At 47.6% G+C, this 16241-nt stretch overlaps 1 protein-coding gene across 6 annotated transcripts in view; it reads right to left on the bottom strand.

Annotated features, from left to right (window-relative positions):
- DEDD (death effector domain containing) overlaps positions 1–16241 on the bottom strand; it is a 48598-nt gene that overhangs the window by 25277 nt on the left and 7080 nt on the right. The window contains exons 1-2 of one of the 6 annotated variants that reach the window (XM_059718656.1): positions 11540–11611; positions 8841–8965 (exon numbers count right to left, since the gene is read on the bottom strand). The exons of 1 other annotated variant lie outside the window; for it this stretch is intronic. The gene's annotated coding sequence lies outside the window, so the exon portion shown is untranslated. Of the gene's footprint in view, positions 1–8840; positions 8966–9029; positions 10073–10512; positions 10606–11539; positions 11612–16241 lie in introns of those variants that run through there. 4 more of the 6 variants (XM_006262726.4, XM_059718657.1, XM_019497620.2 and 1 more) reach the window with 4 other exon arrangements.

The following is a 16241-nucleotide window of genomic DNA, read 5'->3' as shown; positions in this document are numbered from 1 at the left end:
TGGGGGGGAACCTTGTGGCAGAGGATGCAGAAAAGGCTAAAGTGCTCAATGACTTCTTTGTCTCAGTCTTCAAAGGCAAGGGCAGCTCCCCGACTACTGCACTGGGCAGCACAGTATGGGGAGGAGGTGAGCAGCCTTCAGTGCTGAAAGAACAGATTAGGGACTACTTAGAAAAGCTGGACGTGTACAAGTCCATGGGGCTGGATGGGATGCACCTCAGGGTGCTGAGGGAGTTGGCTGATGCGACTGCAAAGCCATTGGTCATCATCTTGAAAACTCATGGCGATCAGGAGAGGTCCCGGATGATTTGAAAATGGCACAAATAGTACCCATATTTATGAAAGGGAAGAAGGAGGATTCAGGGAACTACGGACCAGTCAACCTCACCTCAGTCCCTGGAGAAATCATGGAGCAGATCCTCAAGGAATCCATTTCCAAGCACTTGGAAGAGAAAAAGGTGATTAGGAACAGACAGCATGGATTCGCCAGGACAAGCCATGCCTGATCAACCCGACTGCCTTTTGTGACAAGGCGACTGCTGTGGGAGACTATCAAAAGCCTTAGTAAAATCATGCTACCCCACATCCAGAGCCATTCTCACAGGCAAGCTAAGGAAGTATGGGTTGGATGAACGGACTGTAAAGTGGATAGAAAAACTTACTGGAGCATCGGGCTCAGAAAGTAATCAATGGCTTCATGTCCAGTTGGCAGCTGGTATCAAGTGGAGTGCCCCAGGGGTCAGTCCTGGGGCCGGTTTTGTTCACCAACAACATGGAAGATAGCATAGAGGGTGCACTCTCAGTAAGTCTGCAGATGATACCAAACTGTGGGACGTAGCACATATGCTGGAGGGTAGGGCTAGGATTTAGAGTGACCTAGATAAAACTGGCCAAATGGAATCTCGTGAGGTTCAACAAAACCAAGAGCAAAGTGCACTTACGATGGAACAAGCCCATGCACCACTATAGACTGGGGGTAACCGCCTGGACAGCAGTTCTGCAGAAAAGGACCTGGTGTGACAGTGGACAATAAGGTGAATATGAGCCAGCAGTGTGCCCTTGTTGCCAAGAAGGCCAATGGCATCCTGGTCTGCACTGGTAGGAGCATTGCCAGTAGGTCAAGGGAAGTGATTCTTCCCCTCTATTCAGCACTGGTGAGGCCACAACTGGAGTCTTGTGTCCAGTTGTGCCGCCCCCTCCCCCCCACCACTACAGAAAGGATGTGGACAAATTGGAGAGTCCAACAGAGGACAATGAAATTGTTATGGGGGCTGCAGGACATGACTTGTGAGGAGTGGCTGTGGGAACTGGGCTTATTTAATCTAGAGAAGATGAGACAGAGGGGATTTAATAGCACCCTTCAGCTACTCAAAGGCAGGTTCAAAAGAGGATGGAGCTAGGCTATTCTCAGTGGTGGCAGGTGACAGAACAAGGAGCAACAGACTCAAGTTCCAGCAAGGGTAGTTCAGATATTAAGAAGAATTTTCTCACTAGGAGGGTAGTAAAGCACTGGAACAGGTTACCCAAAAGTGGTGAAGTCTCCATCCTTAGAGATTTTTTAAGACCCAGCTTGACAAAGCCTTGGCTGGGATAATCTAGTCAGAGATGGTCCTGCTTTGAGCAGGGGGTTGAACTAGATGTGACCACCTGAGGTCCCTTCCAATCTCTGGCTATACAGAATTATAGAAAGCTAACACAGAGTCTGAGAATCCTTTCGTCTTCTTTTAGGGATGTTTTGCACCTAAGCATGCGAGCTCAGAGGCAGAAGGAACACCTCACTAAAGTTTAAAAATAAATAAATAAATTAAATCAAAAGGTATATTTTTGTCACCTGTGAACTGCATGGACTAGTTTAAAAAAATAACGGGGCCAAGTCCTTAGCTGCCATAGTTTCTTGTTGATATAATAAACCACGTGAGGACCTGCTCTTATAGTTTTGCCTCCATGATCAAAGGGACACCACGAACTTGAGATCTAGTTAAAGTCGTTTCAGGTCTTGCATCTATCCTGAAACGTCTAGTCAATTTGTGTATCTTTAAAACTCACCCCCGCCCCCTTTCTCTTCCCCTACCCAGAGTTGAGAAAAACCCAATACAAACAGGGGAAGTTGACTACAGGAACAGCCACAACAGACTATACAAACCATTGGCAAATGCATGAAGTAGAATTGCCAAAAGACCATTCATTTCTTTTGGTCTCTTATCTTAGCTGCAGCTTCCTGCTTCTAACAAAAAGTAGGAAGAATTCCATAGACATCCAATTTTACGCTGATGGTATCTCTGATAATATGAGACTTGCACACTGCGAGCTCTGCACTCTTGTTACTAGCCTAGGAGGCGCCACGGCTGTTCTACTACAATCAGGGCATTAAAGCCTGTAGTACAGACGGGATGCATAGTGCTGAGCCTGTAATTGGTTCAGCTCATCCCCCTTGCTCCCAAATCTCCGTGCAGTAGGGCATCCTAGTGGCAGCTGTATGTGGGCAATACCCTCCCACTATGTAGACACACCCATAAGAAACTGAGAAGTTAACTGCCCACTTCTTCAGAGTGCACTCTTTTTGGCGTGCATGCATGCGTGCACATACACATGCTGATGCAAATATTTTCACTGCACAGTCAGGGGTGAATCACAGCTATATCTCACCTGTTTAACCATGTAAGACTAGCTCTTTGTGACTTGGCTACAAAAAATACTAGGTACAGTAATACCTAGTATGCAGGAGGCAAAATGTCTCAGCCACACATCACTGCTATCCTAGTGAACGGAACTTAACAACTACTGCCTAAACAATTATTAGAGGTGCACTGATACATCGGTCCAGATCAAATCAGCACCGAAAAAACAAAAATTGACATGATCAACAATTGGCTTTTTTGGCTGATATAGCTATTAATGTTGCCGATAAATGCCACGTGCGTGCATGCAGCTGCACCATGCACGCAGCCAACCTGGCCGCTTGGAGAATAGTGTCTGGCTGGTAAGTCTGTTGGGGAGAAAGAAGCAGGAAGAGGGGAGAGAAGGGGGCAGATCAGGGCCCCCACAGTGAGGGAGGGAGTGGGGTTGGGATTGGGGCAGGCACTGCCCAGTCAGGATGGGGCATGGGACAGAACCACAGTTTGTCTGGGTGATGGGGGTAAGGCTAAAAATAGCTGTACACCCTGCCGGGGGAGGCACAGAGGGTGTGTGCCCCCTGGATCTGTGGGTAGGGCGAGCGCAGGCTGGGGCTGGGGGCAGCGCCAGGCTCTTCCCAGTGTGGGGGTTGGGTCATGGCTGCGCTGGGAATGAGGGCTACAGCCACACCAGAATTCATCGTAGCCCCTCGTCTCAGCACCATCACCACCCCAAGCACAGCCCCATGCCAACCCCTCCCCCCACCAGGAAGAGCCCGGTGCTGCACCCATTCCCAGCCCACCCTTGCCCCATGCACAGATCCGGGGGGGGGGGGGGGGGGGGGGGTGCAGCAGCGGGAACCACACCTCCCCCCTACCAGACAAGCCACTTGCAGCTCCATCCCATGCTCTGTCCCTGCTAGGCAGCGCCTGGCCCAGCCTTATACCCAGACCTATACCCAGCCCCACGCCCTTCCTCACCATGGGGGCCTCAATTTGCTCCCGACCCACACCTCTTCCTTCCCCCCTCACAATCCCTGGCTTACAATTCCAGAAAGGTCTTGTAAACCAGGAGTCATGATTATACAGAAAGATACAGTTAAAGATAACCTGAAACAGAAAACAGCTTCCTACAGCTACAATGCAGGTGGCAGTTCAGTGGCTCAAGTTTTTTTGGCTCTTGTTTTTGTAGATTTACTTGGCTGTTACCAAATACATTCTTGAATTTTTTCTTCTCAAAAGTATTCACTTTCTAAATTAACAAAATAATTGGCAAAAATGCATTCCATGGAGTAACAGGTTTACCTTATCCTCTAAACATCCATAGAAATCACACATACAAAATACCTTCAAGGTCGTATCAAGGCAAAGCTGTAGTAGGCATTTGGCACGTAACTCAGGAAACACAAGATAAACTTTCCAAAAGCAACCTTAAGTCCACCTCTTCGATACAGGACGATAATTTCATGGTCATATAAATATTAACGAGAAACCTATCCATTTGTTTTAAGTACTATTAGGATTTAACCTTATGTAGCTTCAGAAGCATTTGGGGGGGGGGGGGGGGGGAAGAAGAGGGAAGTCACCCCCCATAACAGAAAACAGAAGTGCTCCACCTGCCAAAAATCAGGACACCAAAGAATGTGCCACAAGACATACCAACAAAAAACATTTCACAAAACTATCCAAAAGCCTGGATGTGTAATTTCCTATTTTAATGTTATGATCAAACTGAAATGCTAATGTGAGCAAAAGAACAAACATAAGATCTTGTTTTCATAATCCCAGACGAGGTTATTAAAACAAAAACAAAACAAAAATCTAATTTCAGGTAGTTTCTGCTACACCACCAACCAGGATGTCCCCCTGCTGACCCACCATTCTTACAGTTCTGCTGTCACTTTCTTTTAAGAGTGTTTTTGTCCCCTTGCTGCTGTGTTAATGACACACAAACAGGAGGAAGCCAATTGTATTGGGGAAACACTTTAAGTAACTAGGCAAAATGCAGACAAAAGTACACACAAGGGCTTTCCCCCTTACAATCATTGACCTGACCTCATATTTATGCACAGACGTAATTTCACACATTGCAAATAGTCCCTCTGACTTCAGCAGACCTACTCACAGCTAAGAACAACGTTTGAGCTTCTCCAGGACAGGGCACTCAGCTCTCATCCTGATTATATTAAGCACGTGAATAGTCCCTCCCATTAAAATCGGATGTTCCTACAGTTAGCTAAAGTTAAATTTAGTTAAAATATATAATAAGAACAACAAAATTCAAGATCAATGGCAGTAATCATGCATTCTAACTGCATCAAGAACTAGCCTTTCCTTTCAAGTCCCCAGCTCACTGGGAGCAATGCCACATTTTTAAGCATTCACCTTAGTTTCAGAAAGTGCTATTATCAGAGATAATTATCCCCGTGTAGCCCAGAAGTATCCTCTAGGACTCTCAAAAAAAGTGAAATCAAGCTCAGTCTCTTATCTAAAGACTGAATGAAATGCTTGACTGACCAGATCATAATATTAAGTTGATCAGTGAGAACGAGTTACTGGAAAGAAACTAACATCTTATTTAGTCTCCCGGCCAACCTTTGCTATGATTATTTGCATGGTAGCAGGGCATGAGCGTGATCAGCACTTTCAAGTCTCTTCTTTAAAAAAAAGTTTAAAACTCACTGTATGGCAAAAGCTCCAATATAAAAAAATCCCTTATCTTGCCTCCATTTTATAGCCAGTCTCTCTTTCCTCCTGCCCTCTTGGAAGCAAATTTATGGTATGGGTACAACACACCTTTTTGTCTGGATTTGGAAAGTATTGCCCAGTAACCCATTTTTTGCACCTGCTTTGGAAGAAACCGTTTATCATCACTGACAGCAAATAGAAGTACAGTTAATACTCTGGAAATTTAAGACAAAATGCAAGGAGAAAAGAAAGATTTCATGCATCCTACATAGATCAAAGTAGGAAAAACAACTTACATTAACTGGATTTAAAGATTCTCTCTTCACATCATGTTTAAGGTCCGTAGGAGAAGGGCCCCCAGTCACAAGTGAGGTCACTAACATGGTTAAAGTAGGGTCCTATTTCACAGCAGAGCAGACTCCAGTCATATCCCCAATTCATGTTAGAAACTGAGTATCGCTACACACAGCACACTTGACACGTGGCTCTCAGATACACATGCAAGTTGGTGTTTTCACCCAGCACATAAGCAATGCTATAAAATGACAGTTAAGACTGCAACTAAGTTCTTGCATAGATTTTCAGCTATATAGCCCAAGATATTTAGCTGTTGTGTAATGAGATGAGTATATCCTCCTAATTCCCAGGACTCTAAACAGACATCCCACTGTATCAGCTGAAAAACACCTACAATCCTCAGCATCATCAACTGAAGACAGACAAGAGAAATGCCTCCATTTTTGCCAGAACACAGCCACGCACAACCCCAAATTCAGTAGGCCTGAATTAGAAAACACTAGCGACTCAAAAGTTCAAGAAAGGATTTGAGTAGAAGCCATCATGAAAAACAGCTCTTAAGAAACATCTATTATAACCCCTAATTGTCCACTGTGGAGTTTCTTGGACCTTCTTCTACAGCAGGGGTCAGCAAAATACAGCCTATGAGCCGGATACGGCCCACGAGGCCATTCTATCCGGCCCGCGGGGCCCCTAAAAAAAAGAAATGTAGAAATTAATATTATTTCTCTGCCCTTGGTTCCTGTCAAAAGTGACAGGAACCAAGGGCAGTAGGACCCAGGGGGAGCCCAGCAGGCTCCAACAACAGCGGGGCCCTTTCTGGCTACCCATGCGGCCCTGGACAGCCTGCCAAAACTGGGTAAGCAGCCCTCCTCTGAAAATAATTGCCCACCCCTGCTGTACAGCAATGGTATTGTTGCTCGCAGCAAAAAGGATACATGACCACAAGGACTGATGGCCAGCATGGCAATCTCAGTAGCTTACAAAATGCCATCCTGTGGTTGCTCCTATCCACACTATTTGAGGCCATGTCGTTCCTGGGTAGAGCAGGATTGATGTTACTAACACTTGAAGCTGAACTGCAAACAGGCCCTGGCTATTTTATATCAACTACCCCTGCTCAGCAGCTATTAAAGATGCTTGTGTTGTATGCAAGCGAGTTTACAGTTACAAGTTCCTTATTATAGCTGAGGCCCTCCTTTTACTATGCCAGATTAATGTCATAACCTAGTATAATAAAGCTTGTTCTGGGTGGTGTGTGCAGGGGATGAGCCTATCCGAGAAGGAAGCACACCAACTAAAGTGTTTAAAACATGGGCTACAAACCATCACTAATGCTGCAAGGGAGAACCATATGGAAAAATAGAATGAATGAATTTTCTTCCAGTGGAAAGGGCCTTTATCATGAAAAGCAACTTCACAGCTGGCTCCAATGCCACGTAATGAAAGATCTGTACATCCAATAACCACCACTGTAGTTGTGTGTGCTGCTCATGACCACCTCCCCTGACCTGACACCTACAAAAAGGCTGGTGCCCAAACTAACAGCTTCTTTCACAGCACAGCCACCTAGATCAGTCTGGTTTGCATCTTTATGTATACTAGCACAAGTAGGCAGCATAATATCAGTGTACCCTGGGGCAAGCTAGGTAGTTCTCTTCCTCAAAGCTTGATCTAACACTGCACAGTTTTGCTGGAAAAATGTGTTCGCACTAGTAGGTGCTCTGTGCTTTTTGTTTCCTGCCAGCAGAATAACCATCTCCCCCACTGAAAGGACTCTGCCATTAGGCAACACGTGTAGATTTCTGCCCACTGTTGAGGTCCTTTCAGCTGTGATGTCTCCTGAGGGTGCACTCTACTCCCTTCCACCATAGCTGAGCAGTGGAGCCTACAGATCCAACACAAGCATGCAGAGACACGCGTGCTCCAGAGACTTTCCTGCAGCAGCTGCTATCTGCCTGCAGAAATACCCTGCCATAGACAAAGTTTGAGCATGTATATCACTTAAGAGTAGTATCCAAGTGATCCCCCATAATGCCTCAGCCAAGGATGAAGGGAGTGTAACCCGAGCAGGAACAGCAGTAAGCAGGGAAATGCGCCCCGAGATACTATTATCATGTAGACAGCTGGGACAACCTGGCTGTATAGGCAAACAAGGGATCCTTCCAAAATGCAAACTAACAGTTTGTCCAGATAGATAGCTACAGAAATTTAGTCACCTGCAAGGCCAGGGTGCAGGCAGGGGCAAAGCTGCAACTAGGGTGATAAAATGAAACATTAACCACGCTGGGCAGACACACAGACAGCTAAGCTCACAGCTGAGTTTGTAACCACACAAGAGTTGCACTGTACACAGGGCCTACACAGCCAAAAAGAGAGCTGATGAAACACAACGTCTGCACGAGTGGTAACCAGAGCGGTGTGTAGCTAGAATTCAGGGTCAAAACTAGGGCTGGGACATAACACTAGAGGAAAGGAAGCCTATCGGAACCCAGATTGCTTCTGAAAATAAATGTTCTGAACTGCACTTTGGCCATGACTAATCACACACTGTTTTGAGAGCACTTTCCACACAAGCATCTCAAAGAAAATCAGCTTCATCTTCTCCACTGTATAGAAAGGATAACTGGGGCCTAAGTCAGCCAGGCAATGCAACCTACATCACATAGGAAGTCAGGACCAGAGCCAGGATCTGGCCCAAGCAGCTTACTCCAAGCGCAGTGCCCTATTCCCTGGACCACAGCACAAAAACTTAATACAATACACAGAGTATACTCCCTCCCTTCACCTCCACAACAGGATTCCCTGCTGTGTGTGCCTATAGCGCCATGCCCAAACTTTTGGAAGTTAAGCCTTAACCTCAGAAAAAAATGAAACCAATACAAAATCGTCCTTCAGCCTTCCCATGGGCTGTTAAAGGGTTCTGCACCTTCTAAAATTTACCTTATTCAGTGAGCTGAAGCTCCACACTTTGGGGATGCGCTTCTAGCCCTCTGGTGCCATTTCAAATGTTATTAAGCCCCAGAATCTCTATAGAGCACTCCTTTGTTCCATAATTCTAGAAGGCAGGATGCAGAGACCTTTCCACAATTGTTCTGGAGTCCAGGAAGACACAAGGGTCACTAGACTCTGTCCGAACAATCTTGTGTTTGCGCCTTGGCTTGAGAACCAGGTTCACTGTCCTCTGTCCCCTCCCTCCCAATCCAAATCACTTACTCTGTTTTAGCTGGAGTTTAAAGCTTACCCGATGGAAGGGAAACTTTTACACATCCGCTGGGTAATGCTTCAGCTGGAGGCCCAGTCAGTCTCACGAACCCAGACCAGCACAAGACCTAATATTCTGCCTATTTCCACTTGGGCTAACCGTACCTTCCAGGGAGATAAACAGAAGTGAATGAATCACTACCATACTATAAAATATATAAAAACCAACCTGAATCTGAAGTGCTTCCTTTCCTGCTTATATCCTCTCCGGTGCTGCGATTTGAATACAGTGGCCGACCATGAATTTTTAAGTAGTCTTCTATAACCCCCTTCACTTTACTTCTTATTAAATAAAAAATTGTGAACTGTTTGACATATGGCTCTTGGGTCAGGGAAGTCTAACTTCTCAAGTTCGACGAGCAGAATGAAATATTGAAACTGGTAGACTTGCCTTGAAGTTGCCCAAAGGTTTTCCCCCAAAAAACTCTGATGCCTACCTCACTGAAAGAGTCGTTGACGTGAGGGAGGGAAGAGGAAAAGAATCAAATTTGTACCCTCTAGGTCATTTCTCTTAAAAAGTATAATTTGCATTAAAGCTCTGATTGGCCCATTTCTTTACGGCTAACACCTTGTCATTAACCTTGCAAATAAGATGAGCTTCCCGCCTACTTTTCCTTGCCCTCAATTTTTCTCCTTTTAATATTGTAATAATAAATAATATAATAATTTCTGGAAAACTGACGTCCAAAACCAATTCACCGATACCCAAGGAAAGGTCAACAGAACGGGGAATTATTTTAAAATTCAACCCGTACCTTCCACTTCATTTTTAAATTGCGATGGTCGCTTTTAGTGCTCGTTTCCCTCCCCCTACCCCTTAACACTGTTTCGTCCAAGAAAAGGCCCCTCTCCGAGCGCAGACGAGAAGCGTCACATTCCCAACAGCCGGCTCGCCGCACAGCTGCCAGACTCGTCCTTCTTTTAACTGCAGCAATTAAATATTTGACTCTCCCGGAAAGTAAGCTGAAAGCTCCCAAACAACAGAACTAAAACTCCCCTGAAACCTGGCGATCTGCTGCCCGAAGAGGGTCCCGAAAACCTTCCCCACTCCTTCGTTCTCTACGATCACAGCTTTCCTCCCCTTGTATTAATTAATTAATACATGTGATCACAGCTTAGCAATTCTCTCCCTGCCTTCTCCTCCCCCCTCCCCGCCCTCTCTCCTGGCAGGCCAGGAAAAGCTGGTTTGAGCTGAGGCTGGGACAAAAAAAAAAAAAAACCAAAAAAACCCAACCAACCACCCCAACCTCCCCCCACCCCCCCAAAAAAACCCCGTGTATTTTTAAGAAATGTTTGGTTTGAATTCACAGCCTTCAGACTCTCCTCTCCTCTCCTCTCCCACAGGCCAACAGACACACCTGGCTCCTCGCCTCCCCCCAGCAAAGACGAAGGGGCCCAGGAGGGGCGGTATTTCCTGGGGGCTCCTGGCCGAGGGGCTCAGGCCTCCGGGGCGCCCCCCATCCCCTCCCGGCCCGGGGTAGGGGCCGGGCGCCCTGCCCCCGCCTCGCCCCGAGCGCCGGGTAACGGCCCGCCGGGGCCTGCGCCCCCCCGCCCGGGCCCCCGGGGCCTCCCCGCCCCTAGTGCCGCTGGCCCATGCCCCGCTGCTGCCGGGCGGCGCCGCCCGGGGCTCGGGCTGACTAGGCCTCGCTCACTCTCTCCTCAGGACCCGGGCAGCCATGTTGGATCCGTCAGCTTCTCTCCCCGTCTGAAGCAGGAGGAACATCCGGGCACCCGGCCCCGCCCCCTGAGGGGCGCTCACATCCGGGCTCCCACCCCTGCCTTCACCGCCCTTGGGAAGCATGGGAGGCGGCGCCATCTTGGTCGAGGGCAGCCTGGCAGCTCCATCCGGGGTCTGCGGGGGCAGCTTCACTCCCGTTGGGAACCGTGGGGAGGTGGCCGCCATGTTGTGTGAGGGCAGACGGGCAGGCACCTTGCACCTGAAGGGAGGGGTGGAGGGCTCCCAGGCCAGCTGGGCAGGGGCACGGCTGACAGACATATGGCCTTGTGTTTAAGCAGAACATATGCTTGACACCAAGAAATGCCTCCAGGCCCCTGATAAGATAAGGCAGCTGCTGTTTCAAGACCTGGCCTTGCATGCAAAAGCTGGTCTAGCCACACGGGACCAGAGATCCCTCTGCAAAAAAAATCCTTTAAGGTCTTTAAGAGAAGGCTGGACAAGCATCTGGCTGGTATCATCTGACCCCAGCACTCTTTGCTGTCCAGGGCAGGGGGTCAGACTCGATGATCTGCTGAGGTCCCTTCTGACCCCAGCATCTATGAATCCCTGCCGGTTCATCTCCGCCTGGCACAGCTTCTGCTCTTCGGCCATTTACATCAATGTATTAGCCCTGGGATTTTTTCTGCTAGGGGCTATTGAGAGAGAGGAGCGAGCGCTGGTCTGCAGAGCAGGACACCTGGAGTCAGGGCTGAGCTCTGACGCGCACAAGCTACTGCATGGCTTTGTGCCTCAGTTTCCCCAGTTTCGATAGGGCATTGTTTACTTGGCTTGCAGCAAGGCCTGAGGGCTCTCATCAGGGGTCCGTTAGCAGGAAAGACAGCTCCTTTCTCACATGCAGGGCTCCACAACACCACTGAATATCCAAACTGCTGTCTCCTTGAAAGAAAGAGAGAGAGAGAAAGGGGAACACACAGCAACATATAGCCAGAGTTAAGACTTACCAGTAAAGCTGGAAAAAAGACAACTGCCAGCCAGCAGCCTAATGGGACAGGACTGTTTGAGCTCAGCAGCAGCTTGGCTCTGCCAAATTTAAGGGTCCTGCTCCCAAGGAAGCATGCTGGGAAAGCAGCTGGGAAGAGAAGGGTGGAGGGCTGCTTCTGTGTGTGATATAATGAATTGTAAAAGATGTGGGGGGGGGGATGCCTATCTGTAAGCCATTGGCATTTAAGAAACTAATTCTCTGCTCCACCTTCCACCTGTTTTGTCTTCTTAGACCAGTGGTTCTCAGTCTTTTCAGGCTCCATCCCCCTTGGAAAATGCTCTTAGCTTTCACTCCCGCTTTTCTTGACTACAAGAAACAAACCAACATAAAATAGAGCATTTTATATGTTGCAAAGACCTCAGTCCACCAGGTGTAAATGCTTTGACACTATAGATTACTATGGGACATACCTAGGTTTAGCTAATGAATCATGGGCATGTAACAGCCTGTAGGCTGGAACATGAGCCGTAGTGGGGGTGATTTGGAGAGAGACACCAGGAATCTCCGTGCGCTTGGGGAATTTTGTAATGGCTTCAGACACATGGTGCACCTCATGGCTGCAAGCAGCAGCATGGAGCATGTGGCTCTTCTAATAAAGATCCGAGTGCCTGCAGCCCAAATGGGCTCCCTTGGCTATCTGCACAGAGCTTTATGCAGGAAATATGGTGGCAGTAGATGAGAACAACAACGAGGAGTATGCGATTGAGAGCATCACCCACACAGCAGAAACCGCAGGAAGCAGAATGGGGCTCAGACCCCCTGCACATCTGGCTTTCCAGTCAAAAAACCTGGCAGCAGCATAGAAGCTGTGGAAGAAAAAGCTGACCTTGTACACACAGCTGAGCAGCCAAGGATGAGAAAATGGAGGCAAACCATTTCCATTACCTCACTGGGACAAGGGAAAGAGAAATGAGTACAACACAATACATTAGGGCAGCAGATGAAGGCTTTTGATAAGTACTGTAACCCCAGAAAAAAAAAAAAAAAAAAGCAGCTTTGGAAAAATACTGTTATTTTACCTGGAATCAGGAATTAATAACTGTTACAGAGCTGAAAACACTAGCATCCACATATAATTTTGGGAACTTAAGAGCCCCCCTAACAGAATTACTTGTTGAACATCTAATCCTAAACTAAGGGAGAGGTTGACCTGACTCTGGACTAATGCATTCAAATTTCACTGGCAGCTGAATTAGCTAAGGAAAGAAGCAAAACAGTTGTTGGTGCAGGACAAGTGCACAGGGTCCATTTGAAGGGACCCAGGAGGCAGAACAAGAATACAGTTGGCTTCAGGCAGGGGGATGGACTAGATGTGGGAGGTCCCTTCCAGCCCCACTGCTCTAAGGCTTCCTGTCTTTCAGGAATTTAATTTTATGGTTGCAGGAATTTGTAAAAAAAATGCTACTAGGTACAGGCAGGTGATAGGGTTTTTAGTGGAAGAAAACTAACCTGCTAGTAGAAATGAATCACTCCATCTTTGTATCAAAGTAGGGCTAAAAGGGATCTCCAGAAGTCAGATGTAGTCCCACCCCCTGCCAGAAGCAGGATTATCCCTATCCAAACCATCCTAAAGAAATCCGTGTCTAACCAATTACTAAAACTACACAGGTGCCCCTGTCATCCACAAGGCCTAACACCCTAACCTGCCACAGGTGGAGCAGGGCAACAGTGGTAGCTAATGTCCTGCTGCTGCAAAGATTGTTAACAAAGGGGTTAACAATCCCCCCCAAGATAGTTAGCAAAGGAGTTACCTCCCTTCCCTGTGGGGCCCAGCTCCAAACACCCCCCACCACATTGGGGAAATAGTGGAGGAGAAAAGCAAAAATATATGTAGATAAATATATGCATAGAATATACGTAAATAAAATTATAGGTAAAATATCACAAGACGAGAATGGTCCCCTGCCCAACATGAGAAGCAAGGATTCCTTGACAAAACCTGGGAGTGAGATCATCATTGAATGCTGCATCCAGGTCCAGGGCTGCAGGATACAAACAATTGGAGAGAGCCCAGAAATGAATGGTGTGTGGCATTTTAGGGATTCAGTAGACATCTTATGCCAGGTAGTGAAGCTGTGACACACTGTGCTGCATCTTAACCCACAAGCAGTGTAGCCATGTCCACATGGTGCGGTGGGAAGGTTAATTAGCACTGCAGGGAGAAAGAGCCAATTAATCAGCCAGTCCACAGTACTGTGCAGTGGTGACTGCTGCTTCTGGGTTAGGAGGCATCCCTACAGGAGCAGAGTGCCTTCCTTGCAAATACTGCTGCCACGTGCAGTGAGCTCACTGTGTAGACGTGGCTAGAGGGGATTAAACAAACTCAGGCCATGGACACTCCATGGCCAAGTAAAAGGGGGTGTCCACTGCACCATCTGCACCATATACTTTAGTAGTTCAGATCCTGGTAAAGAAGAGAGCCACAGTGCCATGGGGTTGGTCTTTCTTTACCATGAGCTAAGAGTATTACAGAATCATAGACAATGAGGGTTGAAGGGACCTCAGGAGGTCACATCTAGTCCAGTCCCCTGCTCAAAGCAGGACCAGCCCCCTCTACATCACCCCAGCCAAGACTTTGTCAAGCCAGGTTTTGAAAACCGCCAAGGATGGAGACTCTACCACCTCTCTAGGTAATGTTCCAGTGTTTTACTATCCTTCTAGTGAGAAAATTCTTCCTAATATCTAACCTAAACTTCCCCTTTTTTAAATTATTAAAATATATCTATATCTATATAAATCCTCTATCATAGACTTCCATTGCAACTTTTCTTTTCCAAACCACTTTAATAAACCCATGCACCCATTACAATATCCACACCTGCTCCCCTGTGCCCACACGCACCCACCCTCTGTCCTTCCCTAACCCAAACAGTCTCATAGTCCCAGCCCCAATTTGGGGTTTCCCTTCTCAGTTCATTCACAGTCCTTGTTGGTGTCCATGTCACTGTTGCTTCCGCTGCTGCTGATCCTGTTGTTGTCCTCCTCACTGTCTTCAGGTCCAGTTGTGTCATTGTCCCCTTTGTTTTCCTTGTCCACTTCCCTTCCCAGGGGAGCTTTGAACAGCCTATGCCACATGCCCCTTTTCCAGATGGAGTTGGCTGCATCCTGGTCCTAGCATCTGCCGCCACTGAGAACAGTCCAGCTCCATCCTCTTTCGAACTCCCCTTCAGGTAGTTGAAGGCTTCTATTAAGTCCCCTCTCAGTCTCCTCTTTTCTAGACTAAATAAGTCCACTTTCCTCAGTCTTTCCTCATAAGTCATATCCCCCAGCCCCATGTCCACATAGGTTATTGACTTGAGGCAGCAGATCCATGGGAAATCCCTTCCTTTTTATCTCCCTGGTAACTTGTCCAAGTGCCCAACTCTGCAGTCACAGAATCATGGAGTAGCAGGGCTGGAAGGGAGCTCCAGAGGTCACATCTAATCCAAACCCCTGCCTGAGGCAGGATCGTCCCTACCCAAACTGTTCCAGACACATCCACTGTCTAGGCTCTTAGCAAAACTACAGTCACCCCTGACACAACATAAGACCTCACACCCAAATCTGCCACAGGTAAAGCAGGGAGACCACGGCAGCCAATGTCCAGCTGCAGCAAAGGTTGTCAGTATATGCTCAAGAGATCCCCAGTAGAAGGCCATGGCCCCCACTACAGAGGAAGACAACAACCCCCCATTCATACCAATCTGTCTGTGGGGCAAAATTCCTTCCTGATGCCACATATGGCATTAAATACGGTAATTTAATAAAGCGAAGGCAGTGGGGTAGGGATGATTTTTTCCTGATTTGGAAGTCCCTGCAAGGAGAGCTTTTGGCCGTTGGAGGGCTCTGTAATCCAGAAGAGACAGGGAGAGAAAGAGCCTGGGGCTGCAGTGATGGATGGACAGGACCAGGCGCAGATTTTCATGGGGAAAAGGTTCGTTCTTTCTTTCTTTCTTTTGTATGGCTTTAGGAGCAAGAGCCATCATCACAGTTTTAATTCCAAATTCCCCAGCCAGGCCAATGCCCTGCTGGAAAGTGAGTGTAACTCCAGAACGTCGCCCTCAAATTTGTATCTGGGGCACGATGTTATGTACTCCATGGTTTGGTCCAGGTTTCCACAGTCACAACCAGGTGAGGTTTTTAGGTGCCACTTGTACATCATGATGATCTATTGAGGTCCCTTCTGACCCCAACATCTATGAATCTATGAATCAAGGGGCCACACTGGCCATGTCCAGTGTGTATCCTATTCAGGGTTGTCCACATGCTCCATGGAAGGTTGAAGCCCTGTTGTTGGGTCAGAAACAAGGTGTTTATTCGGGAAAGTGTTTTCTGCCCAAGCTTTCCTCCAAGATTCTCCAGTGTTGTGATATAAGAGGTGCTCTGTTTGTGTCCAAAAAGGTTTTCATGAAAGGATTTCAGGGAGAGGATTTAGCTGTTAGAATGACCCATCTGTCCCTTGAGATCTCCAAATCAGGGCTAGGCATCACTGGGCTAAGGGGCTGCAACTCACATGGGAGTCCCAAGTCCAAGGTAGGGGCCATGGGGCGGGAGTCTCTGGCCTGAGTTTGCAGGTGGTCCTGCCTGGCACAAGTCCCTTTCTGAGGCTGGGATTGCAGTCAGGAAGAGGCAGAGCTGCCAGGGACTTGTCCATACACTGGCTCACCCAGGAACTTCTGTGA

The sequence above is a fragment of the Alligator mississippiensis genome, chromosome 15 (assembly GCF_030867095.1).
Source record: "Alligator mississippiensis isolate rAllMis1 chromosome 15, rAllMis1, whole genome shotgun sequence".
Classification (NCBI taxonomy): Eukaryota; Metazoa; Chordata; order Crocodylia; family Alligatoridae; genus Alligator; species Alligator mississippiensis.
The sequence above is the reverse complement of the archived record's forward strand: the minus strand, read 5'-3'. Positions and strand labels throughout refer to the sequence as shown.